Source organism: Oryctolagus cuniculus, chromosome X (assembly GCF_051225735.1).
Source record: "Oryctolagus cuniculus isolate XC-2025 breed Fujian yellow rabbit chromosome X, ASM5122573v1, whole genome shotgun sequence".
NCBI lineage: Eukaryota > Metazoa > Chordata > Mammalia > Lagomorpha > Leporidae > Oryctolagus > Oryctolagus cuniculus.
This window is the reverse complement of record NC_142888.1, coordinates 25,247,991-25,274,772: the sequence shown is the minus strand read 5'-3', so window position 1 is coordinate 25,274,772 and position 26,782 is coordinate 25,247,991. Positions and strand designations below refer to the sequence as shown.

The following is a 26,782-nucleotide window of genomic DNA, read 5'->3' as shown; positions in this document are numbered from 1 at the left end:
ATTCACAATCACCTCATTTGTAACGGTCCCAAGCTGAAGACACTCCAAATGTCCATCAACAATCCAACAGATAATAATGGTTCATTCATCCAATGGAGCACCGTTCAGGGTTTGAAAAGGGTGAACTATGGCTCACACCACAGAATGGATGGATACAGCAGGAAATGAGTGAAGACACCGCACACCGAAGAGCACACGATGCATGACTCCATGGACAAAACAGGCAAAGCTACTCTATGGTGCTACAGATTGGAGGGTGTTGGCCAAGAGAGGCTGTGAGGGAACCTTCGGGACTGCTGGCAACGGTCTGTAGTTCTGGACCTTGACCTGGGTGGAAATTATGCAGGTTTAGTCATATGGAAAGATAATCAAGGTGTGCCCTTAGGAGGTGTGTATCTTGGGGCTCGGAACACAGCACCCCAAAGGACTTGGAACACAGCAACCCCGGAAGCAAGTTCTCCCTGATCTTCTGCCCTCGGGTCTCATGGAGTCACAGAAGTCAGAATGATCCTTCCGCAAGGTGGGTCACAGAAGCTAGAACCCCTCTCTCTGAAAGTCAGCCCTAAAACCTGGACAGGGTGGGGCCGGCGCTGTGACGTAGCAGGTAAAGCTGCCGCCCGCAGCCCCAGCATCCCATATGGACGTCTGTTGGAGTCCTGGCTGCTCCACGTCCCATCCAGCTCTCTGCTATGGCCTGGGAAAGCAATAGAGGATGGCCCAAGGCCTTGGGCCCCCGCGCCCACGTGGGAGACCCGGAAGAAGCTCCTGGCTCCTGGCTTCGGATCGGCGCAGCTCCAGCCATTACAGCCATTTGGGGGAGTGAACCAGCGACATCTCTGTCTCTCTGCCTCTGCCTCTCTGTGTAACTCTGCCTTTCAAATAAACAAATAAATCTTAAAGAAAAAAAAAAAAGCTGGACAGGTCACTCACTGCCTTGTCCCTTGAAGGATACAACAGTCGTGCTGTATGCTGGGGTGGGCTGGAGGGGCGTGGGTAGAGGGACCTGGCCCACGTGTCCCGTCACATCTCTCTGTGGCCTACACCCCTCTGCAGTCTTCTCTGAACCCCAGAACACAGGCAGAGCTTAGTCTTTGGGCTCTGAAGTCTTTGGCCACGGAAAATGTGAGTAAATACATTTGCTAGGCTTTTCTCCTATTAACCTGTGCTATAGAAATATGAGTTATGATGCCCCCCCCCCCACATTTAAAAAAAGGTTTTTATTTATTTTTTTAAAAAGGGTTATTTATTTATTTTTTGGTTTATTCAAAAGGGAGTGAGACTGGTATCTGCCCAGATGCCTGCCACAGCCTCCAGCCCACCCTCCGTATACAGCACAACTCCCATCCCGGTCTCCCACATGGATGACAAGGGGCCCACACACGTGGGCCATCTTCCTCTGCCTTCTGGATGAAAGTGGTGCAGCTGGGACTTGAACTGGCGCTCCAGTATGGGATGCCATGGCTTCACCTGTTATGCCAAACGCCTACCCTAGTCTTGTCCCTGATGGTCGGGAGAAAAAATCATCAGGCCTTCCCCTCCCCCCCCCTCGCCCCAAGCTTATACTTCAACAGAAATGGGGTAATGCTGGCTGGCTGCCGGCAGGCTGCTTCCGGGTTGCCCAGGTGGAGGGGGCGGGGTCGGAAAGGGGAAGGCTCTAGGTGGCGGTTCCTGTTAAGTCAGTGACCCTGGAAGCCCTTAGGGTGCTCCCTCTGGGGCTATTCTGAACTGCTTGTGGTGGGGGGGGGGGCAATGTGGGGCTCCTCCACGGACCCCTAAGGCCCTGAGGCCTGGCCCCTGCCTTGCACAGGAAGAACCTCATCTCCAAGTCTCAGAAGTCCGGTCTGAAAGGGTGACCCCGACTTCTGTGGACACGAAGAAGCACCGATGACTTCAAGAACCAGGGACCCAGACACGGAGCACAAGCCCAGGCTGGAGTGGAGACAGGGCACAGCTCAGTGGGCACCCACCGTGGAAGTGGAGCGTGGGGCGCGGGGCGGGGCGAGGCGGGGGTGGCGTTTGGTGCAGAATTTCTGCAGCTGGGAACTGGACCACAGGAAGGGCATGGGTTCCTGAAGCAGGAGGCTTTGGGTCGTTGGTGGCAGCAAGGCAGGCTTCCAGGAAGGGGAGGACTGCCTGGAGAGAGGCTTCCTTCTGGTCCCTGTTTTTCATCTCCGCTGGCCTCTGTCGCCTTGGAGAGGGAAGTCAGTAACACATGACCGCTCCCGGCCACTGTGCCCTTCGGTGCAGGCTCGTCCGAGCCCGCCGGAGCCCGGGCCGGCAGAGCGCAGCGGACTCGGTGTAATTAATTTAGAAACCAGGGCGGATTTTTTTTTATCACCTTCTACGCTGGAGCAGGTTTCGCTGCTGCCTGCGGGCTTCCCTGGGAGAGCTCTCGGGCTTTGGAGCCTGGGGGCGTCATCTGCCGGCAGTAGCCATGCGGGAGGGGGCGGCAGGGTTGGAGCGCTTGGACCACCAGGGTCTCCTGCAGCGTGGCGAACCCCCCAGGGAGTCCCCCTCTTTCCGCCTGCCCGTCTGCGCGTTCCGTTCCTGGCACTGCTGCGGGGACTCGGGAGGCGGCCCGGGGGCAGCCGGAGGCCTTGGCATCACCGCAGGGTAATTGGAGCGCGCCGGGGACCGGCTGGAGGAGGGGGAATGCCTGCAGGGCACCGATCCCCGCCACAGCCGGGGAGAGGGCGGCCGGGACCCCGAGGGCCATGCCAGGGGTTCGCGCGGCCACGGAATCCCTCCTCCCCAGCTCTGTGCCCGGGCCGCGCCGCACCCTCCCCGCAGCTCCGCCCGCTCATTAGCGGAGGCCGGGCCGGCCAGTTCGCCTCCTCCGGCCGCCAATTACCCGCCCTGCTGGCTCCGAGCGCGCCGCCGGGCCAGACAAAGGCGCGGGCGGCGGGCGGCGGGCGGCGGGCGGCGGGCGGCGGGCGGGGGAGGGGAAGGGAGGGAGCCCGGGGCGCCCGCGCCGGCAGAGCCGCGGCGGCGGCGGCGAGATAAGGGCGTCTGGGACGCGCTGCGCTCCAAATGGAAATGAATCCGGCGAGCAGCGCTGGCGAGCGCTGCAGTGAGCCGGGCATGGGCGAGGAGGTCGGACCCGGCTCGCCCCCCTCGGATCCACATCCCTCACCCCTGGGTAGGGACATCTGGACCCCGATCGTCCCGGGGCGCCACCGCTCTTGTCTAGCGCGGCTGTGCGTTTGGAAAGGGCTGGAGCGAGGCGCGCCACACGCCTCCCCTGCGCAACTCGCTGAATCTCGCTGTCGGGTTGTGCTTGGCTCCGTGCGGCTAACCAAAGCCTTCCATGTGGCCTCCCCCGCCCAGACAGGCCTTTCCCAGGCAAAGCTAAGTTGGGAACCTGGGTCGGGGGTATAATCAGCGTCGCGCCTTGGCAGTCTTGCTTCCAGGCATCGCCTTTGATGATCAGGCAATTTTTGAAATATATATATATATATATGTGTATATATATATATATTTGGAGAATACTGCATGGAGAAGTGAAATGATTTATTCGCAAGTCCACAAATAAGTAGCAGCATCTAGCGAAATGGTTTGTGGTCTTCTAACATTTTAAATACCCCGACTTTTTCAGAGAAAAATACACCCCACCCAGATCTTGCACTCCGATATTTTTAGATTTCGAAAAGGCCTTTGCAAAGTCCTTTCCAACAGTCTGTCTCCCCCCCCCCCAAGAGAGAGAATCTGGGGCCACTCTGCCAGCGCAGTGATTTCGAGGAGGGTAAGTTCTATAGTTCGCATTCTGAAAACCATCAGTGATTTTTTTTTTATAATCCAAAGTATGATTCTCAGGCTGGATGGGAGTTTCAAATTTCCAGAATCGCTGGCCCAGGAGGACCCGGGTTTTAGGGGTTTGAGTCTGTGATGAGGTGCTCCCGCCTGCCCTAGGTCAGGAGTCCTGGGCTGGGTGTGGAGCCTTCTGGGGTGCTGCCCAGAGTTGTCTGACATCTGTCACCTGGCTCTGAGGGGCTTACAGAGGCTGCAGCGCGGGGGCGGTGGGTGTAGGGGTCAGGGAGACTCGAGCCTCAGGGCACGCCTCCGGGATGAGATGTAGACTGCCCCAAATGAAGACAAATGTCCCTCAATAAAACGCCATTCCCGGGGGGCCTTCCTTGCAGTCTGCTGTCAGGCAAGGGTTAGGGCTCTTGAGGTCAAGGTCTTCCTCCCAGCCCCCCAGGCTACTTAGCTTTGCGCAGAGACTGGCCGGTGGGGGGCCTTGGCCTCCTCCTCCTTCTGCTCACATATGCCGCCTCAGAGACCAGGCACCGGGCCAGGAAGACAGCGGGAGGCTCCTTGCAAATCATTCCGTCCTCCCTGTGGGAAGAGGGCTCCACGAGCCCGGCCGCCGCGTGTCTGCAGCGAGTGTCTGCTTCAGAAGGGACTCTCTCTCATCCCCGCTCCTTCCTGGGGACCTGGCTTACAGAGCAGCGCTCTGTCCCCTTGGCTTCCCACCAGGAGGCCCTGGCCTGGATCACACGCAGCTGGGTGGCTCCAGCAAAGCCTCCGCATCACCACTCCTCTGAGCTCCTGCAGCCACAGCTCCAAGGGCCCCTCCCCTAGCTCACCTCCTCCCTCTACCCAGCGACGAAAGGGTTAACAGCAGGTGCAGCCGGAACGCTTCCGGACCCTGCACCTGGCCTCTTCCTTTCTGATTGGCCAGTGGAGAAGACAGGCTGTCCCTGACCTGGCTTTTCCAAAAGTATTAGGTGGCCAGTTAGTGACCTGTTGGTGAACTTGAGAGACCTCACTCTCAAATATCCCTGCTGTGGAGGCTCCAAATAGCTCTCCCATGATTTCATTGTTTTCCTATGAAGCTTTGGCCTCCCCTTTGGTCCTGTCTTCAGATTTTTTTTTTTTTTTTGACAGGCAGAGAGACAGAGAGAAAGGTCTTCCTTCCGTTGGTTCACCCCCCAAATGGCCACTAAGGCCAGCACACAGCGCTGATCCGAAGCCATGAGCCAGGTGCTTCCTCCTGGTCTCCCATGCGGGTGCAGGGCCCAAGGACCTGGGCCATCCGCCACTGCACTCCCGGGCCACAGCAGAGAGCTGGACTGGAAGAGGAGCAACCGGGACTAGAACCCGGTGTGCTGGCGCCACAGGCGGAGGATTAGCCTAGTGAGCCGCGGCGCCTGCCCAGATGTTCTTTACAGGTTAGGTTTTGCAAATCTTGTGTCCCAGAGGTGATTCAGCTAGGGAGGAGTGGGTGCCAAGATGGAGAGGGTGGCATACCCAGCTGCCCTCCCCAGCCTGACCACCGGAAGACAGGGACATGGCCATCTGTCTGGGAGTGCCTTGGGCGGGGGTGGTAGGGTGGTGAGGGCCTGAGGTTGGAGTATCACAGAGGTGCAGAGTGACCAACCTGGCCTTAGTCCCCCCGTTCCCCCCGACCTGGGTGGTTTGGGAAAGCGGGGGCTGCTTCCACAGCCCTTTGCAGGCTCTGCTCCTGGTCAGCTGTGGCTGGCTGCATTGAGAAAAGCAGCCGGCTCTGGTCACCTTCCCACCTGCTTATACCGCAAAAGGGAAGCAGAGACCCTTAGCTGCTCCTGGCTTAAGGTTTGCTGAGCTGGAGAACAGGACCCTGGCCCCGCCCCCCACCCCAACTTCCTTCAGATAATTGCCCCTCAGGGTCAGGCAGAGCCACAAGGTCAGTTCAGCTCCAGAATGCACCCTTTGCAGAAGCCAGCTCAGAGTGCCCCCTGCTGCCCTGGGGTTCTTATTAGGCCTGGGGCGTCGGATGGGTTGGGGGCTCAGCTCCTGGAAGCTGCCCTGCATTCTTCCAAGGTTCAAAGCTGAATTCTTAACACCCCGCACGCACAGGGCCCTGTGTGTTCCTTCCATGCCGGGATCGTGTGTGTCTCAAGAGAATGTACTGAATTCTACTTCTGAGGGGGCGTGTGGGAAAATTCTAGACGGACAACAGGACTGCATTAGGTCAGGTCTCACCAGAAACCTTACTTATCGCGAAGGTCCCTGGGAAGTCAGGTTAATTTTAAAATTAGGTTTGTTTGTTGGTAGCCCACAACAAAATAAAATTTAAAAATGGCACTTTCTATTTCTTCAAGTCAAGCACTTTCACTATGGAACATCTTGTTTTGGTGTTGTTTGATTCCTGGTTTGTTGCTTCAGTTTGACTGGAAGGTACGCAATGACTGTGTCTATTTATTTATTTGAAAGGGCGGAAGGAAGAGAGGGAGGGAGGAGCCAAGTGGGGCGGGGAGGAAGAGCGATATCTATCTTCTCTCCCCTGGGTCAGTCGCCAGATGCCCACAACAGCCAAGGCCAGGGTCAGGCTGAAGCTAGGAGCAAAGAACTCCTCCATCCAGGTCTCCCACATTGGTGGCTGGAACCCAACTGCTTGAGCCACCAACTGCTGCCTTCCCAGGGTGTGTATTAGCAGGAAGCTGCTTTGGAGGCAGAGCTGGGACGCATAGCAAGCACTCCCATATGGGTCGTGGGCATCCCAACCACTGTACCCAACTCCGGCCGCAGACTGGTGACATCGTAATGCTAGGGGATGCGTAGGATGTGTGCCTTGAGCAACCTTTTCCTTCTGTGCCAAGGGGTGGGGGCGGTCGGAACACAGGCAGGCAGTAGCTTGATGGATTCTCTTGTCTAGGTGATCACCCAGGGTTGAACCTTACCCAGACCTCAGGAATCAATTGGCAGAAGGGATAAGAGACAAAGGAGACAAAGTGATCAGATTTCAGAACCGCCAGGACAGATCTCAGGTGCGTGTGCGCGCGTGCGTGCACGCACACACACACACACACACACACACACTGGGCCCCAGGAAGGAAGAGGAAGGCGGCAGTAAGATTTCCTCAAGTGTTCATTTGTGGGTTGAAGACACCCACTAGGAGAGAGAAGTTCACCAAGCAAATGACTACAGAAACAACTCCAGGGGGCCTATTTAAAATGCTCAGGGGAATAAATTGTTTTAAAGCATTTAAAAAACACCATTTACATACAATTAATATGTTGATTGCACAGCGTTCTTATTAATTCATTATAGCAAGGACTTCCACAAAGCAAAACAGCCTTTCATTACTTAGCTTAGCTTGTGATAGAGCATGAACCAAGAAATTATAAATATATATATATATATATAAAAATCACTATATGAGGCCACTTCGAAAAGTTCATGGGGAAATTGAATCAAAAGGTAAGTTTATTTTGGTGCAAAAAAATAAACTCCATGCAAAATACACTGTTTCCATGAACTTTTTGAAGGCCTGCCCTGTCTATGTGTGTGTGTACCTGTGTGTGGTATGTGTGGGCATGTGTGTATGTAAAACATAGTCTTTTTTTAAAAAAAGATTTATTTATTTACTTGAAAGTCAGAATTACAGAGAGAGAGAAGGAGAGGCAGAGAGAAAGAGAGAGAGGTCTTTTGTCCGCTGGTTCACTCCCTAGATGGCTGCAACGGCTTGAGGTGTGCAGATCCGAAGCCAGGAGCCAGGAGCTTCTTCCGGGTCTCCCATGTGGGTGCAGGGGCCCAAGGACTTGGGCCATCATCTACTGCTTTCTCAGGCCATAGCAGAGAGCTGGATCAGAAGTGGAGTAGCCAGGATTCAAACCAGCGACCATATGGGATGTCGGCACAGCAGGTGACAGCTTTACCCACTATGCCACAGTGCTGGCCCCATAACTTGTAGTCATTAGTAATTCAAATCTTGTTTCTCAGCATCCATATCATTTGCCACACAGAGTAGAAGGGAAATTTTATTTTATATCCTTATAACCCTAGAGCTCCAATATGTTATCACAGTCAAGGTCCGTGACTGAGGGAGGCACTTGATCATGAAGATTACTGTGTGGGCGATGTAGATGCTACAGTTTAGCAGAACCCCTACTTTTGCTGAACAGAGGGGTAGGAGAAGAGTGGTCGTTGGTGGGGACCCACTGTAGCAAGTGCATGTCAACAGCAGACATGTGGAATTTTCATAAAAATTGTCAGAATGTATGATCATGACCTTGAGGCTGCTGAAGAATGATCTATGTTTTGCTTATTCACTGCTGGTAACAAACTATCCCAGAACCTGTGGGTTTGAGGCCGAAGTGATTTTATTATTTTTCAGGATTGTGTAGGTTGTCTAGGGCTCAGCTGGGTGGATCTTCTGCTGGTCTTGCTCAGGGGGTTTCTGGTGCAGCTAAAGTCAATGGTGGACAGGACTGGAATGTCTGAGGTGGCTTCATTCACATAGCTGACTCTCTGGTGGGCTGGCTGGAAAGCTGGGGTCGTCTGCATGGTTTCTGCTCATGGCTAGCTCGGGCTGCCTCGCTTGGTGGCTAGATCCCAAGAGTGAGTGTCCCAAGAGAACAATGCACGTGTGCTTACCTAGCCTCTGCCTGCATCGCTCTTGCTAAGGTCATTGACCAAAGCAGGTCACATGGTCCAGGCCCAGAGTCAGGATGGGAGGGAACTGCGCACAGGGGTGAATACTGGGTGGGAGGCATTGTTCACTGGGGGCCAGCACAGTAGCCGCTCCCACTTCTGTACCCTTTGAGGTCTGGGTTTCCATACATTCTGTATTCTCTGTTCTCTCCTGCCGTCCTCTGCACTGATCCCCATGTCCCCATCAGAGGCACGTGTGTGGGAGACCAGGCAGCACAGTGGTCAGTGGCCGTGGGGGTGGCTTGTTCCCAGCCCACCTCCCTTCTGCCAGCACCTGGGACAACTTGTCCTTGTCCGTGAACTCACCTCTCTCCAGCCCCGGGGATATGAAGGGTTATACAATACACAGACTGAGCAGGCAGGATGGATTTTTGTTAAGATTCCAAGTCAGATGTTTTAATATTTCACTGAGCTGCTGCAGAAAGCCCTTCATTATGGGCTGGAAATGCTTGGAAAATGGCCTTCTAATTAATGTGAAATGAGAGAGTGCCCCTCTGAGCAAGGGGGACTTGGCAGCTGTGAGGGTGATGTCAGTATGCCAGCACTTCCTGGGTGGGGTGATTGGATGGGGCCCGATCCCAGGATAGATTTGCCTCGTGGAGCTCATTCAGCATAAATCCTGCCGCGGGGCCAGGCTGGAGACAGCAAATTGAGAACCTTCCACAGCTCGCTGAGTTACCGCTTCCCAGAAATTGCTGAAGCCATTGATCTTGATCTTTTTAAATCATTAAATGATTTTGGCATTCAGGCACGCGGCGGGTTTGTGCTTGGTGACCTGCAGGAAGCAAGAATGAGTTCGACAGCGGATCCTGGGCGCCGACTCTCGCCAGGCACGGGCTCAGTCACGTGGGCCGCGGTACAGTGACCTTGGCACCAGGGTGCAAGCTGGCTTCTAAGTAAGACACAGAGCGGCTCCGTCGGCAGCACTCCCTCCCTCCTTCCCTCCGCTGAGAGCCTCGGGAGGGTGGTGGGTTTATGAGAGGCTGTAAAGGCAGTTCCAACCCCGGCGCCAGAACCCAGGACACTGTCACTGGGTTATGCAGCTCTGCCTTCTTGCGTGTGCCTCTCCGTGAATGAAGCAGTTGTTGGTGCTGTCTTGGAGTAAAAGGAATTAAAAAGTTCGCTTCAAGCTGGGATCATTGGGTGGGAAGTGTAGCAACAGCAATAACATCTAATATCTATTGAGCACTTACTGTGTGTTCCAGCACTGAGCAGTGTTGTCTCCATGATTTTTTTGCATGTGAACTTGACCACGAACCTTCCAAAGATGGTAAGTACCAGGTGCCCTAGCTATTTTTAAAATAGTGGCTACCCTCCTGGCCACCTGACTTAGTTCTATGCTTCTTATGACATTCAATTTAATCACTATTGATTGAGTGCTTAAAAAATGCCAGCCCTGGAAGAAGATGGGACACAGGACAGAGAAAAGAACCAAGTCACTGTGCTTGAAGGCTGGCAGTTATGGAGGTAGGGAAGGAAAGTCCAACCACTTCAGAATGGTTCTGACGAGTTAGCCACACTGCGGGCAGGTGTTTCTGCATGGGACTTCAGTGGAGGCGGCAGGGTATGGTGGGAAGGTGCTCATGTCCCCTCAGAACTGAGTTCAAATCCCAACTCGGCTGTGTGTTTTGGGACAATGTGCTTGTCTTTGTTTTTGTGGACTGTAACAAAATGCCCGAGGCTGGGTAAGTCTATAAAGAAAAGAGGTCTACCTGGTTCATAGTTCTCGAGATTTAAGGGCATGAACCACTTTGGCAAGGACTTCCTGAGGAGTGGCCTCAGGAGGTGACAGGCCACATCACCAGATAGGAAGCCAGAGAATGACTGGAGTGCACCCCCAAAGACCCAAGCACCTGTCACTAGGGCTTGCACTTTAAAGCTCTCAACATTCCAATGCTGCCACACTCAGGACCAAGAGTCCAGCACATGGACCCCTGGGGGACAAGCCACATCCAAGCCCTAGTAGTCATTGTCCTTTTGGGCCTCAATTTCCTTTTCCATAAAGTGGGGGTGACAATAGCTATTAGGAAGTAGGTTAGGTAAAGAGTCTCAGTAACGCTCTCATCAAGTGTAGTGCTTGGGGGACAGAGGACAGATGTTAAGTGTGAGTTCAAAAAGGGTTGAAGGAAGAACGTGGGGGGAAAGAGGGAGATGGACATGTGATGATCGTGGTTGGTTTTGTGCCTGGATGCGCACACACAGATGCACACATGGGCATGCGCACACGGGACTGCAGAGCTGGCGGAGAGGTTGGAAGCTGGGGAGGAGGCCCCGTGAGAAACTTCAGGGAAGCTGGGTGCTCACCACCCGGATGTCAGCTGCAGCTCTTTCACACAGGAGGCCTGGAGACTGTCTCTGCAGAGGTGGCCCGCAGGTGCTGCTGGGAGCAACTCTGCCCCAGGCAGTCCCAACACATCCTGTGCATTTCCTGCTTCGTTGGGGGCAACAGAATGTGCTGTTTGGGCAGGCTTGGGATGAAACAGGTGATAGCTGTGTGCCCAGACTTGGCAGCTGGCCTGCCACCATTGGTGCAGAGCCTTGCCTGGGACCGGGGCCAGGGCCAAGTGGGAGGGTGAGAGGCTCCTCCTAGCGCATCTGCAGGTCACAGCTGCCCAGAGACCTGAGAGTCACGTTCTCTCCCAGAGGGCTGGGACTGAGCCTTCTGGTGCAGGGACAAGGCTGGCCTAGGTGGCCCACCAGGACCTGGCATGGCTACGTTCTGGCTACATCACAAAATGCCAGGCTGAGGAGAAACTACAAGTCTTTTTTGGGGGTGCAAATGACAGAAACCCAACTCCAACGCACTGGAGCAAAAAGTCAAACTTATTGGTGTGGGGACTGGAAGTGTCCAGCAAATAACACCAGACACTGTTGGGTCTAGGGGCTTAAGCTTTGTCATTTCGTTTCGTAGCCAGTTTCAAGGCACGTGGTAGACGAGATGGCCACTGGCAGCTGCATGCTCCCTCACCCTGGTGGAGCGTCCTAAGGGGAGCTGTGATTGGCCAAGCTAGCATCAGATGCACGGTGACTGTGCCCCTCACTGGCCAGCGAGGGCTGGGCATTGAGTCTCGTGCAAGGTGGTGGTGGCAGCCTTGCACCTTTTCATGGAGTTGGTTGTGTGTGTGTGGGGGGGTGCTGCATAGACCAAAGCAACAGCCACCCACGACTGGTTACCAACCGGGCTTTCTTAACTGTTGGCAGGTGGCTGTTACTAAGGCTGCTCCAGAAAGTTCTACTGCAGCAGACTTGCCTTTCACATTGCCCCGCGGGGGTGCCTGAGGCTGCCAGCCAGGAGCGCCCGCCTCCCCTCTTCACCCCACCGCCCCCACTGGGCCCAGCTGCATCCATTTAGCTGGGCCATTGGGACCAGGAACAAGGGCTGTCCTTTGAGTCTCTGTGGCATTCAGGAGCACCTCGTGCTCAGCCGAAGGGCCGCGCCTGGTCCAGATGTCCAGAGGGGCCGGTGTCATGTGTCTGACAAGGCCGCCTTTCTGGGCAGGAGGATCTGAAGGAGGGAGCCGTCTGCAGCCTGGCCATGGGGTGATAAATGCCCCCTCTGGAATGCAGAGATGAATTCTTATAAAGAGGGGGAAAAAGGCTTTCATCATTCTTGCAAAGACTGCAAACAAGGGGGTTTTCTCCTCGCAGACTGCAGGATGCACTAGGAGCTGGGGAAACGGGGAATAGGGGGAGGGTGGCTGGGGCCGGTGACACAGACGCTCGACTGTGAAACCCCTAGGGACGGCCCACCAGAGCAGCAGTGTCTTTTCCTTTGGAACGGCCCCCCGGGGGCAAGGCCTTCCAGCCTCACTCGGCCTCCTGCTGCGTGTGCAGAGGCAGGCTGCTTACCCGCCCCAGAGAATGCCGGTGGTGTTTGCTTCTCTCTCTCTCTCTCTCTCTCTCTCTCTGCCTCTCTCTCTCTCTCCCTCATCCACGCACTGCCCCAGAGCTGCCCCCACACAAATGGCATTGTACAGCCTTGGACAAAAAGGGCCCTTCATTCCCGGCCATGCCTGGGGACAAAAAGCTGAGTGTAGCTCCCTTTGCTGTGGTTTCGAAACCATGGGGCTGCTGAGGACAGAGAAGGCGGGGACCTCCGGGGCCAGGCAGCGATGGCCGATGGCCGGGGGACACAAATTAGCTGTGATCATGTGAAAGAACCGTGGGACCCAGATCCACCCGGCCAGCAAGGCACTGCCTTTGCTACCCTTTGACCTACTGGCGCAAGAACATCACTCGTGGTGAGAGCTGATGGCGACATTAATGATGGGACTTCCAAGAGTTCATGGAACAATGGAATTAAAATATAAGTTTACTTCGCTGCAAAAAAAAAAAAATCTTTGACATCTATGCATAGATTTTCCATGATACACATTTTCCATAAACTTTGGAGATCCCATGGTATGCATAGATTTCAAGATTTTTTTTCTTTTTTTGCACTCAGAAAAACCTTACCTTTCCCATGTTTCATGAAGTTTGGGGAGTATCCTCGCAAAACACTTTTCTGGAGAGAGCCCTGTGGCCTTTGCAAATGTCTAGAGATTTTTTTTTAAAGATTTATTTATTTTACTTGAAAGTCACAGTTACAGAGAGAGAGAGAGAGAGAGATCTTTCATTCGCTGGTTCAGTCCCCAGTTGGCCACAACAGCCGGAGCTGTGCCAATATGAAGCCAGGAGCCAGGAGCTTTTTCCGGGTCTCCCATGTGGGTGCAGGGGCCCAAGGACTTGGGCCATCTTCTACTGCTTTCCCAGGCCACAGCAGAGAGTTGCATTGGAAGTGGAGTGGCCGGGACTCGAACCGGCACCCATATGGGATGCTCGCACTGCAGGTGGTGGCTTTACCCACTACACCACAACGCTGGCCCCTAGAGATTTTCATTTACTCTGCTAATATTTATGGACTCAGCACATGGTAGACGAGTGAAGCATGGAGTTTGGGGATCAGACAGAACTGGTTGCAAAATCGGTGTCAGAGTTTTAGCTTTATGACCTTTGGCATGTCTCTTTCCCCACATGTGACATGGAAATGACCACAGCGTCTGGAGGGTTCTAAGAAGGAGCAGGAGACCCAATGCACATAGAGTACTTAGCATTGAGCCTAGTATGTAAAAAGTGCCCCAGACATGTTACTAATTAATTAATAAATAATATTGGTAGCTGTATTCAAGTGGTAGATATTTTGGAGGGAAAATGAGAATTCTGGAAGACCCACCTTAACGAACGAGTTGTGTTGCAAAGTTAACTTGGGAATCTGTTATTTGGACCGAAGAACATAGTTCCAACTGAGACTGTGCTGGGAATACAGAGTGGCGGCTTTAAAACATGGTTGGAACATTTCTTAAAAAATGGGCTCTGCATCCCCTCCCTCTGAGTTTGCTGGGCTTGTGGCTACTGCAGTTATAGGGGGTGACAGAAGTGATGTCATGTGACTTCAGAGGCCATAGGGCTTCTGCGTTGTTTGCTGGAAAGCCACCACCTGAGGTTGTCTGCTTACCCTGAGGTTGCGTCTCCATGTGGAGGAGCCCTGGGTTCTCTCTCTCTCTCTCTCTCTCTCTCACGCACGCACACGCACGGACGCATGCACGCACACAAAGACTCTGAGCCCATAGTCGATGAAGTCACTCATCACCACTGGAGACTTCCCAGCGGAGGCCCACACAGTCGGGGCGGGGACAGGCCCCCTGTTCTGTCCTCTGTCTGAATTGCCCACCCACGGGCTCTGTGAGCTTTCATTTCACAGCTGTTGTTTTGCACCACTGCATTTTGGGGTAGTTTGGTCACCAGCGCTTGCTAGCCACAGCCCTGTGCCTCTGTCCCCAGGACTGCAAACACTCCGGACAGTGGTGGCCAGTGCCACGATTCTGTGTGTGCCACGTGTGTTCTGGAACCTAACCGAATCCCTCCTCAAGCACACCCTCTGAGACAAACTGCCAGTGGTAGATTCCTTAGATCCGAATACCACGGACAGTAGCTTCAAATGGAGAAAGTATCTTCAAGCCCAATGCTGAGGCTTGAAGGAAAATAGATATTAATTAGCTATGTCTGAGGAGACACATGGAGACTTGGCAGTGATTATGGATGGCACTTCTAGACAATTTCAAGGGTTGTTAGAGATTGATGGCACTGACTCTTTATTTTATCTAATTTCACTTCAAAACTAATAGCCTTTCTTCTCCTTGGTTCAGCTGTATCTGTTGCAGAATTTCATGTGGCATCGCTGAGAAGTGGAATGCAGAAAATAAAAAGGAGGTTTCTTTTTCTCCCCTGTGATTGTTAGACAGGCTATGAAAGAAAGAAGGGTGGCAGGACAGAGGTATAAAGCAAGGAGTAGCCAGGGATTCATCGCCCGAGCAGCCAAACTGAACGGGCAGAGGCGGAAAGAGGCAGTGAGCGCTCAGTGGCTTGGTGATGTAATGACGGTGGCGTACATGCAGCGGGAGCGTCTTCCCCTCGTGGTAAGTGGAGTCGGCTCTCCCAATTCTTCACCCTCCCCTGCAGTCTCATCCTTGTCGTGGTTTCACCCCTCCTCTGCTTTGGGCTTGCTCACGTGACTTGCTTGGCCAATGGAATGGGGTGAACGTGTTCATGTCGCGATTCGGAGCCTAGGCCCTAAGAGACTTGGTGAGTTTTTTCTTGTACTCTTTTGTCCCCGCTGTCACCATGAGAAGGTGATGCCCTGGCTTGTATCAGTCCCAGGAGGAGGATGACCGTGTTGGGAGCCAAGTCCCGCAGTCAAACCACAGGCTTGTGAGAACACGGGGCTTGTTGCTGGATGCTGTTAGGATTTGGAGATTGTTACGTAGTTGACTGATACACCAATAATCCAGTCTAATTGCTGTCTGGAGGAAATGGGAATGATTGGGGGATGTTGAGCAAATGGGGAAGTCATTACCCAGTAAATGGCTTTGCCCCGTGTCACTCTGACTTTGCTGAATTACGTTTCCCAGCATCCCCTGCCCTGTATGCTTCCAGGTTGTGCTTGGCCAGACGAGAAATGCGCATGCATGGAAGTGGAATGCAGCCATTCGTACCCTCTGCCAGTCAAGAGCAGGCCTGGCAGGCGCTGCTGCAGCTCACGCGTGCCAGCCCTCACCTGCAGGCTGACCTTGACGGTGTGGGCGACAGCGGGGTCAGTAGTGCCTCCAGCGCCTGCCAGTGCCTCTCTCTCAGCTGCCCTGGGTCTGGAGGCTGCTGGATGTGGCTCCGTGGTGGAGGGCACTGGCTAGCCTGCGGGTCACCCATGTTTTTGAGGTGAGAGGTGAGGAGGGATAGATGTAGGTTCCAGTTAGGTCTGGTGAGTTCTTGGTCCCCCAGCCCACCCATGTCCACCTTCCTGAGTACTGGCCAGGCTGCCTTGGGAGCCCACCCCAGGCAGAGAGGCAGCAGCCTCCCCCAGACTGCCCAGTGGCTCCCCCACCGCAGCTGGCATGATCTGTCCGATAACTCCTATAACTCCCTCTCCTTGTGGTCCCACCGACTCGGCTTCCCCGCTCAGACTCCTGTGGAGCAGCCAGTCGGGCTCCACACACAGAAGACAGCTGCAGGCCTGCTGTCCCTAACCACAGGGGTGCCACAGGCCTGCATGTAAGGAACTGAAAGTCTTACTGAGAGGAAAAGGCAGAGCCCCAGGACATGGTCAGAGGCAGGTGTGAGGCTTCGGGCCCTGGGGTACTGTGGACCGCCCAAAGGGGACAGGCAGGTGGAGGAAGATTCCTGAACGCAGCAGGAGAAACCGGAGGTGGATTTTCGCCTCTCATGGCCTTAGGATAATGGGTTTCTCTAGACTTCCAGGCAGGGCTGCTGCAAAGACAAGAGGCGGCCAGGGAGACGAATGCAGGAAAGAGAGAATTGCTGTCACCCCTGCCACCTGTAACCTAGACGAAAAACTTCTCGTTCCTTCTCATCCCAAGAACCTGGACTGCACAGCCCCCACCGGGGCTGGGCTGTGGACCAGGCACTCAACAAACACTGCTGCTCTTGGCCTTCCCTCCTAGGGGGTTTCACTTCTATTATTTATAGTGCCAGTGTTCATGCTGCCTGCCTTTCAAATAGATGCACGCTCAGCTACAGCTAATTTGGAATTTGTTTCTCCAAAAGCATTTAGAATTGTTTTTGCCTAATGCATCAGATTTAAATCCCGGGGCTAATTAATACCGAGGCATGAGAAAGAAAGCAAAAAGTCGGTTAAAATGCCTCGTGGAAATGAACTGGAATAACCCCCTCTTCAGTGCCGTACTGGGTGCAGTCCAGATGCACTGACGAGGTCATAGCTGGTGCCATGCCTGTTTCGGATGTCACTTCCGGCCCAAGTGGGCAAGGAACTGGCAGAGAAGAGATAGTATGTATATGTGTGTGCATGCACATGTGTGTGCTACGTGTGGGCTGCATTGGGTTTGGCATTGCATGTGTGTCTCTGCGTTGTGTATGTTATGTTTATGTGTTGAGTATAACACATTTGTGTATGTTGTGTATGTCATGTATATTGCCTGTATGATCTGATTTGTGTGGTGTGTGCATTCTGTGTTGGCCTTGTCTGTATTATGTGTTGTATGCATCTTGTTTGTGTACATCGCATTTACATGTGTTCTGTGTTGGATAATTCCATGTTTGCATTATGTGTGTTGTATGTGTGTGTTGTATGAATGAGAGATTTTTTTTAGTATCAATTCCATGAAGCTCCAGGGGCTTACAATGAGCTTTCAAATACAAGATTCATTGTATTTGGCCTTGAACTTGGCATCTTCAATGAAATCAGTGGGATGTTCTCACCCACTTCAGCCTGAAACTGAAAAGGATGGGAGTAAGGGTTGGGGTGGGATTTGAAGCTTGAGCATTTTAGGGTTCTTCTCCTAGTGCTATGGTCTGAATGTTTGTGTCCCCACCCCTCAATCATATGTGGAAATGCTACCCCCCAGGGTGCTGGAGTTATGAGATAGGAGCCTTTGAGGGCTGATTAGGTCACAAGGGGTGGAGCCCTCACAAAAGGCATTAGTGCCCTCCGGAGGGCAGTCCTGCCCCTCGTGCCATGTAAGGGCACAGCAAGAAGGTGCCAGCTACGAGCCAAGCAGTGGACCTTAGCAGACAGTAAATCTGCAGAAGTCTTGACCTTGGGACTTCCCAACCTCCAGAACTGTGCGAATGAATGCAAGGTCCTGGTTGCCAGCCCTCCAGCAGCGGATGGCATTTTGTTTCAGTGGCTGGAATGCACTAAGACACCAAAGAAAATCTCTTCTAGCTGGAGTCATCTGTACTGGGAGGGGAAGTTGGAGGTCCCCAGGCTGGGAAGTGAGAAGCGGTTTGGAAGTCCTGCTCCAGGGCTGGAGGGTGGCAGTGGGAGGGCCTGGTGATGGAGGTGGCAGGGCCCAGTGGTGAAGGGAAAGCATGGCCCCAGGCCCAGGTTTGGCCTGGCCACTCCAGTCGGTTCACCCATGGAAAGGCTTTTTCCCACTGGCCTGGGCCTGGAGTTACTCATCCTGCTCTCTGTGGGCAGTAGGATGAGCTGTCGCTTTCCTTTTCTGCAAAATACGGGGCTTGAACCCTTATCCAGTCTTCAAAGTTTCTTTCCGCTGCAACACCTCAGTGGCCCCCGGAAGAACAAGTCTTCATTCCTTCCTCCTCTTATTGATTCAGTAAATGTGTGAGGCTTTCCTAGGTGCCAGATGCTGGTCCTGAGGCTGGGGACACACAGGAGACAAGTCCAGTGCAAAGTGACCCTGGGAGTGGCTGGAGCTGCAGCGGTCAAGGCAGAGCTGGGGACCCCTGGAGGAAGAGCAGGGATTTGGGAGAGGGCCAAGAGGGAGAAAGGCGCCTGAGGCCGCAGGAACAGGATGGCAGAGAGGGGAAGAGATGGCAGATTTTGGACGCTAAAAGGCACTGCGGTGGCTGGAATATTGAGAACAAGCCAGGAAATGTCAGGGACAAGGGTGGACAAGTGCGTAGAGGAGGGGGGCTTTGGGGCCAACGTCAAGGATCTCTGTTTGGTCTTTGAGGTGCCAGGAACTCTCAAAGATATTTGCACAGGGGAGTGAGAGCATAAGGTTTGCCTTCCAGAAAGATGATTTAGCTCACAAGGGGAAGGAGTGAGATTGGCGCGGGGGAGCTCAGTTGGTGAGTGTGGGAGAGTGCGTTCAGGCATTGGGCACTCTGGTTAAGCCACTGTTTAGGATGCCCTCATCTCATATCTAAGAGCCTGAGTTTGAGTCCTAGCTCAGGACTCCATTCCAGCTTGCTATTATGCACACCCAGGGTGGGGTGGGGACAACAGGTGATGGCCCAAGTATGGATCCCTGCCATTCATGTGGGAGATGCAGATGGAGGTTCTGAGCTCTTGGCTTCAACCTGGCCTAGTCTTGACTGTTGCAGGCATCTGGGGAGTGAACCAGCAGAGATAAGACCTCTGTCTGTCTGTCTGTCTGTCTCTCTGCCTTTCAAATAAATAGACCTAAGTGATAAGTGTAATGAGAAGAAAAAAATATGTGAGGGCCATCGTTATGGCACAGCAGGTTAAGTTGCTGCTTGCGATGCCGATATCCCACATGGGTGTCGGTTCGAGTCTTGGCTGCTCCGCTTGCGATCCAGCTCTCTTCTATGGCCCGAGAAAGCAGTACAAGATGGCCCACGTCCTTGGGCCCCTGCACCTGTGTGGGAGACCTAGAAGAAGCTCCTGGTTCCTGGCTTTGGATCCAGGTAGCTCCGGCCGTTGCAGCCATCTGGGGAGTGAATCAGTGGATGAACGACCTCTCTCTGTCTCTCTTTCTCTCTCTCTCTCAACCTCTGCCTCTCAAATAAGTAAATCTTAAAAAAAAGATCAAGGATAGTGCACACTCCCAGTTCCTCCTCCACCACCACACCAGTGTGGACTCCTTGCCCGCAGCCTTCCTTGGTGGGTGCCTCTTGGACTGCTTCCTCTACCTGGCCTACCCTCTACTCTGCTCTTCACTTCTCTCCCTTCCCCATGTCCCCCAAGTTCCTATTCATTTCATTTTAATCTGAGAGGCAGACAGAGACAGAGAGAGAGAGAATTTCCCATTTGCTGATTCACCCCCCAAATGCCTGCAACAGTTCCCTTGCTGGGACAAAGCCAATCTGGGTCCTCCATGGGGTAGCAGGGACCTAACTACTCTGCCTCCTGGGCTCTGCATTGGCAGGAAGCTGGAGTCAGGATCTGGGGTTGGGAATTCAACCCAGGCTCTCAGATATGGGGTGTAGACATCTTAACTGGCATCCTAACCATTAGGCCAAAGGACTGTTCCCCATTCATTTTCTATGCATAACATTTTATTGATCTCATTTGTTGGTTTTCCTCTAAAGCCCACCCTTAGACTTTTCCTTGCCCATTCAAGGCCTTTTCCTAAACAAACACTGTTTCTTTCCTAAAAAGGAGTCCATTGCAGCCTTTCAAATAACTATCTCACCCCACTACATGGCCATTTAAGGGAGAGGGCAGAGACAAAACAGCACCTAAGGGAATTCACAGCGGGGGGGGGGGGGGGGGGGCACTTGGCAACAACTAAATGACATCACCAGTGTCATCTTATCTGATTCTTCCCTCCACGGGGTGAGGCAGGGGAGGAAATGTAAGGGATAACAGAATGTTTGAGATGGGTACTGTGGTTTGGGTATGGTCTGAGTGTATCTCCCAAAGGTCCATGTGCTGGAAGCTTGGTGCCCAGTGTGGTGATTTGAGTGGTGGTGGAACATTTAAGAGGCAGGGCCTAGTGGGACGTCATTTGGTCATTGCGGATGCCACCCTTGGAAGGGATTAATGTAGTTCTTTCGGGACCCCTGTTGGTTCCCCTGAGAGTGGGTTGTTAGAGATCAAGGCCACCCCCATGCACTTGGGGTCTTCTGCATACAGCTGTTTCCCTTCCCTCCTCTCTGCCTTGCTGGGATGGAGTCAGGTGGCCCTTACCAGAGGCTGCACAGACGGGGCCACCCAAGCTTGGACTTTCAGCCTTCAAAATGTGAGCTAAATAAAGTGGTTTCCTTTGTAAATACCCACTCTGAGGAGGTATGCTGTTATAGCAAAAGCAAGTAGACTAAGACGTAAGATTATGGAGAAGAATCTGAAGTGAAGACTCACATGTGAGTCACCGATTACGGATAGACTCCCAGGGCAGCCACTGAGGGAGTGGGGGGAAAACAGGGCAGGGAGGGGAAGGGAGCCAGGCAAGGTGTGATCACAGGCCGAGCCTCGGCCTCAGCCTGATCCTGATCCTGTGCAGGAGGCCCGGAGGGGGCTGAGTGACACCTCTGAATCTACCCCAACTGGAAGAGGGGGAGCCGGGCTATGCCTCCATACCAGCTATAATCTTTGCCCACGTGTCTCGCTGGGGGAGCAGACACTCCCAGGCATCTCAGCTCCGCACAAGCTGGGGAGAGAAGCTCTGGAAGCCGCTGGCCAGCTGGCTAAAACAGAACTGCAGATGTGGGCCGCTTGAGCACACGGCAGATTGGAAAGGGCGCACTAAAGCCAGGAAGAGGAGCTGAGCGGATCTGCGCCAAACACGAACAGTGTCTGCTACGCAGATCCATGCGTGCGCCCGCCCCCCCCCCCACCTTCCTGCCATTATTTTAGTTTCTGTTGCTGGGTAACGAATGGCCACAATCGTAGAAGCTTAAAATGCCTCAAATCTCTTCCAGTCGTGGGCCACATCCTGATGTTTTGGTCACAGACAGATGGCATAAACAATGGTGGTCCCTTAAGATGAAATCATCTAGCGACATGGTAATCTTAGCTGGTGTATGGATGCTTTGTGAGGTCCAAACAATGAGGAAATCATTTATTAGAATGGAGTCCCGTCATTACGCAACACACAACTGGATCCCCTGGTTCTGTAGATTCGGATTCCTGGCTCAGTGAGCCTGGATTTTCCGTTTAAGGTCTCCCTGGGCTGACACCCAGCTGTTGGCTGGAGCTGTGGTTCTCGCCTGTGGCATGAAGTCTGCTTCCAAGCTCCCTGGGGATTGGCAGGATTTGGCTCCTTGGGGTTGTAAGACCAGGGCTCTGTCTTCTTGCAAGCTGTTCTCTGGGGACTGTGCTCAGCTTCCAGAAGCTGCGTGTAGACCCGTTGTCATAGGATCCCTGAAGGCAGTTCACGTGGGTGTTTGCTGTGTTCCAGGCCACCCAAAGCATGTCACTGCCCTGCTCTTGTGCCACTGGCTAGAAAATACTCTTAGCTTCCCAAGGGGGGGTCACTTGATTAGGTCAAGGCCACTCAGGCTGACCTCGGTTTTGCCATGTTGTATATCATAGCTAGGGGAGCAATATTTCCTATTTCACCATATTCTCAGGTCCTGTCCATCCTCGGAGTCGCTGGGGGAGTCATCTGAAATGTCTGCCTACTCGGAGACACCTCAGGTCAGCAACATGACAGTAGCTATGTCACACCCAGGTGTTGGCAGATTCACGGGCACTGGCAGATTCCTGGACCTTGTCCTGCTCTGCCAGTAAGAGTGCTTTTATAGCTTGACAGCCAGCTGACAATTTGCAGATGGTCCCTGGTGTCTGTCTTGTTTCCTGGGGAAAGCAGGAGCAGGAGCCTAGCAGAGGATCTTGGGAAGGTACAGTCATGCAGCTGTAACCATGGCTCTCACCCTTCCTGGGGGTTCTTGAGGTCTTCCGGTTTGAGTCGCATGAGCCAGCATCGCTTGTGGGCTGTAGACCCCGAGTGTGTACTTTCCCCCTGCTGTTGCCACAAACCACAGCTGTGTTAAGACACCTCAGCCTCTCTTTATAAAAACCTGATTGATCAGTTGATGGATTTTTAGTTATTTGAGAGGTAGAGAGAGACAGACACAAAAAATAACTTCCACCCTTTGGTTCATTCCCCAAGTATTCACAACAGCCCTGGGGCTGTCAGACTGAAGCCGAGAGGTGGGAACGCAATCTAGGTCTCCCCACATGTGTGGCAGGGAACCAAGGACTTCGGCCATCAGCCTCTACCTCCCAGGGTGTGCATTAGCGGGAAGCTGGAATTGGAAACAGAGACAAGACTGGAGCTCAGGCCCTCCGCTATGGGACGTGGGCATCCCAGGCAGCATCTTGACTGCTATGCCAAGCATTTGCTCCCATAGCCGCTGTTAAGTATTGGGAATCCAGTGCCATTTAGCACCCTTGCGCCTGCATGTGTGCTTATATTTGGGGTTGAGTTGAGCCTCTGTGCCGTATCAATGTAACACTAGCTGCTGTAACAAATAAGCTCTCAAATGGCAATGGCTTACTGCAGCCAGTGTGCATTTCTGTTGCATACGCCAGTCTGACGCAGGTCTTTCTGGGTGGTGCGTGGCTCTCCTCCCTGTGGCCATTCAAGAACCCAGGGTCCTTCTCTCCTGTGGCTCTGCCTTCGGCAAGGGACGGCGGTTCACAACCTTTAGCAAGCCTGGGAATCCCCTGAGGAGGGCTTGCTCAGCAGATTGCTGGAGTCCACCCGCAGAGTAGCTGATTGAGTAAGTCTGGGGCGAGGCCTGAGAAGGTGGATTTCCAATGAGTTCTCAGGTGTTGCAGACACTGCCAGTTTAGGGGCCACACTGCAAACCATGACTCCAAGACTAGGGTGTCGTCAGTTTCCAGTCTAAAGGAAAAGGCAAGACAGGAGACTGAGAAGGGAGGTGTGTATATTTCTTAAATGTCTTCCTCTGTGAATGATAAACGCTATTTCCTCTCTCACTCAATAGCTATGAGAACTAGTCATGTGGCCACTCCAGGACGCAGGGGTAGCTGGGAAATGTAGTCTTTGGCTGTGCAACTGTGCACCAAGGACAGCCTTATGCTCTACAAGGGGAGGAACACAGATTTTGGTGGAAGAGCTGACCGTCTCTCTGTTACCCCCCAAGTTGGGGCTATTGTGAGTTGAGCCTTGTGGCTCCAAAGACAAGTAGACATTGGCAAGGTTCAAAACTCCAGAACCAAACCATGTATTTTTGTGTCAGGACTTCAGTGGCATGGCTATTTCAATGGGACTGACTATGAGCTGCCAGACCCAAGCTTATGGGTTCTGCTTGAGCTGCTAGTTTGGAAGGACACATTTTGCTTCACTATAAGACATGACCTCAAACCAGCAGCCTGATTGGATGGACCGGCTGCCTCTTGGAGGTGTTTCCGTGTTGGTGCCTACCTTTGTCCACCCAGATCACGGAGCTGCTCGGCTTCCCACCTTCCTGCCACTCTGCTCTGCAACAATGACACCATTGCCATGGCCTGGGACACAGGCCTGACGACGTACTCTCAGCCTCCTATTCATCTTCTTTTTATTTTTTAAAGAATTATTTTATTTCTTAGAAAAACAGAGTTACAGAGAGAGGTAGAGCCAGAGAGAGAGAGAGAGAGAGAGAGAGAGGTCTTCCATTCCACTGATTCACTCCCCAGATGACCACAACGGCCAGAGCTGAGCTGATCTGAAGCCAGGAGCCAGGAGCTTCTTCTGGGTCTCCCACATGGGTGCAGGGGCCCAAGGACTTGGACCATTTTTTACTGCTTTCCCAGGCCATAGCAGAGAGCTGGATCGGAAGAGGAGCAGCCGGGACTAGAACCGGAGCCCATACAGGATGCCGGTGCTGCAGGCCAGGGCATTAACCCACTGAGCCACAGCGCCGGCCACCTCCTATTCATCTTAAGACCCTCCCATCTCCTGGCTGAGCTCTGGGAGGACTGTCCATCTCTGTCTGGATCCACCACATTTCCACCCCACTGTTGGTAAGAAAACATTTGCATTTTCCCATGGGGGTAATGGATAGCAACTGAACCTGGCCCCTGCCCTTGGCCCAGCCTGGTTCCTCACTGACAAATGGCATCCATCGCTCACCTGGATGCTGACCGCACAGATTACAGACTGGGGACAAGCACTCATCACGAAAAACGTCATCAACTTCCTGTGTCTAAAGAGGGATTAACTGCCCAGCAGTGGAAGAAAGCCATGTTTTTAGTTCTTGTGCGGAGAAAATATTAAACACACATTAAAATATCCATGCCGGGAGAACAATGAGGGCCACTCTAACGGGAATCCAGAATGTAAAAGGGCCCAGTTCAGGCTTGGAATTCATGGCACAGAATGTCACGTAATGGCAAGACAGCCGTTCATTATTTCAGTGAGCGCATAGTTATTCAACTCTACCATGTACGCCGAGTCATACGGCTCCCTGGAAAGCTACAATTGATAGGTTTACAGGACCACAGAAGCAAAGCGGAAGGGAAATTATTAACAGTGATGATCTGGCTGGCTTCCAGATTACAGACGGATCATAACCAGAAGGTTCGTTGCAACCTTTGTCGTTTGGTCAGTGAAAATGGCTCCGCTTCGAGCCCTCTCCCTGGCACCCGGAAGCCTGGCTTTCCATCTCAGCTCTGTCGCTCGGTGGTTGGCTGAACTTGGGCAGCTCAGTCTTCCCCCTGCCCCTTAGACTCCTCATCTTGGGGATCTCCAAGGCCCCTTTCAGCTTTGATATCCTCTGGATCAAGTGTAGTCCACTTGCACATTTACAAATGGCTACCCCCTTCTTCCTTACATCTTTCCTTCTGCAGACTCACAGATGCAGCCGCAATCCGGTTTATGACTGACACAGGGCCATTCGTTGCGTATGGAGGCTTAGTTAAGGCAATGCAAGTTAACATGATTGCTCCCTAATTGATCAGAACACTATAAAAACAGGGAATTTTGTTCATGTTGAGAAAATGAAATTGGTGGCCACCAGTAGGATACAGAGCCTCATAATTGAAGGCACACCCTCTTAGTCACCGTGGGTGATGCCACAGTGGCATACTTACACGGTTCAAAGACTCCAAAGGTAGATTAAAGAACAACTGGAGAATCTATTTTGTGCTGGATGCTTTATAAACATAATCTCTAATTCTAGCCTCAACCCTTTTGTTAATTTTATGTGTCAATTTGACTAGATTAAGGAATAGCTAGCTAGCTGGTAAAGCATGATTTCTGGGTGTATCTGTGAAAATGTTCCTAGAGAAGATTGGCTTGTGAGTTGGTGGATCCACCCTCAAAGTGTGTGTGTCTATGTGTGTGTGTGTGTGTGTGTGTCTGTGTGCTGGGGGGGGGGGCGGGGGCACCAGTTGGCCGAGAGCCTACGTAGACCCAAAGGGCAGAGGAAAACCAAATTTGCCTCCACTCTCTTCTGGAGCTTGGACTTCTTTATTCTGCTGTTGGACATCAGAACTTCAGGTTCACGGACCTCTGGACTCCAGACTTGTCCCAGCAGCTCCTCACTCAAGCCTTGGCTTCCCTGGGTCCCACGCCTTTGGTATGAACTGAGCCACACTGCTGGATTCCACGGCTGTACAACTTGCAGGCAGCCCGTCGTGGGACTTCTCAGCTGCCATAATTGCATGAGCCGATTCCCTTAATAAATTCCTTCTCATGGATCTAGCTGTATACCCGTGGGTTCTGTCTCTCTGGAGAATGCCCTTGAAAGTAGGCTTCTGCATCCCCAGATTACAGGTGGGGAAATTGGGGCTTAGACAGAACTACCTGGCCAATGACAGCTACACCTACCTAGAAAGTAGTGGGGCATGCCTTCCTGATTCCAGAGCCCATGGATATTTTTTCCCATACCCTGCACTGCTTCTCTGGTTAATGACTTAACATTACTATTAAAGTAAAGAGGCAAGAGTATTTTTAGGTAAAGACCAACAAAAGGGATACTAAGACAAAGTACTGATTTTGAATGAGCAATTCCGTCCAGCAGGCTCGATGTGCCGCCAGGAGTTTTAACATACCATATAATGAAACTTAGGGCAGTGGCTTGCCCTTACATTGCAATATTAAAAAATATGTGCAAAAAATGTAAACCAGTATAGTTATCTGTCAGAGATACTTAAGGAAAGAATGTCAGTATCACATCGAGGAATCTCAGCAACTGGTGGATTTTATATTTGCTTATATAAATACATTTTGGCTTCTAGTCCTGGCAATACTGTGATCAAGATAACCCAAAAACCCATTTTCCACAGTTATCTAGAAATAAACAAATATTTATTTGAATGAATAGATGAGCACACAGGAAATTGACAGGGACTGCGGGAGAAAAGGGTACTGAAAACTGGGACAGTGAGCTTATGAATGATGATGTGACCGCCTTTGGGCGGGGGTGAATGGAGAAGGAAATGGACTCACTCCTCTAGGGACGTGGACAATTTAATGTCTATTTGGGGGGCAGGAACCGATGCCTTGTGTCCCTGGTAGGCAAATGTTGGGCCTGAGGTACCTTCCATAAATCTGGGGCCTCCACTGGAGGGTAGATGAGAAAAAAAATCTGCTCACTGACTGAGACGGGCTTGTCTGTGCTGGTTGAAGTTCTGAGTGGAATAAAGGGTCTCCTGAGAAATTTTTGACTTATATCTTATGAGGGTTTAGAATT

At 52.6% G+C, this 26,782-nt stretch overlaps 1 long non-coding RNA gene across 1 annotated transcript in view; it reads left to right on the top strand.

The window, feature by feature from the left end:
* Positions 1-421: 421 nt before the first annotated feature.
* The window catches only part of LOC138847581 (uncharacterized), a 46,716-nt gene continuing 20,355 nt past the window's right edge, over positions 422-26,782 (top strand). The window contains exon 1 of the long non-coding RNA XR_016228522.1: positions 422-520. This is a non-coding gene — a long non-coding RNA (uncharacterized LOC138847581). The remainder of the gene's footprint in view (positions 521-26,782) is intronic.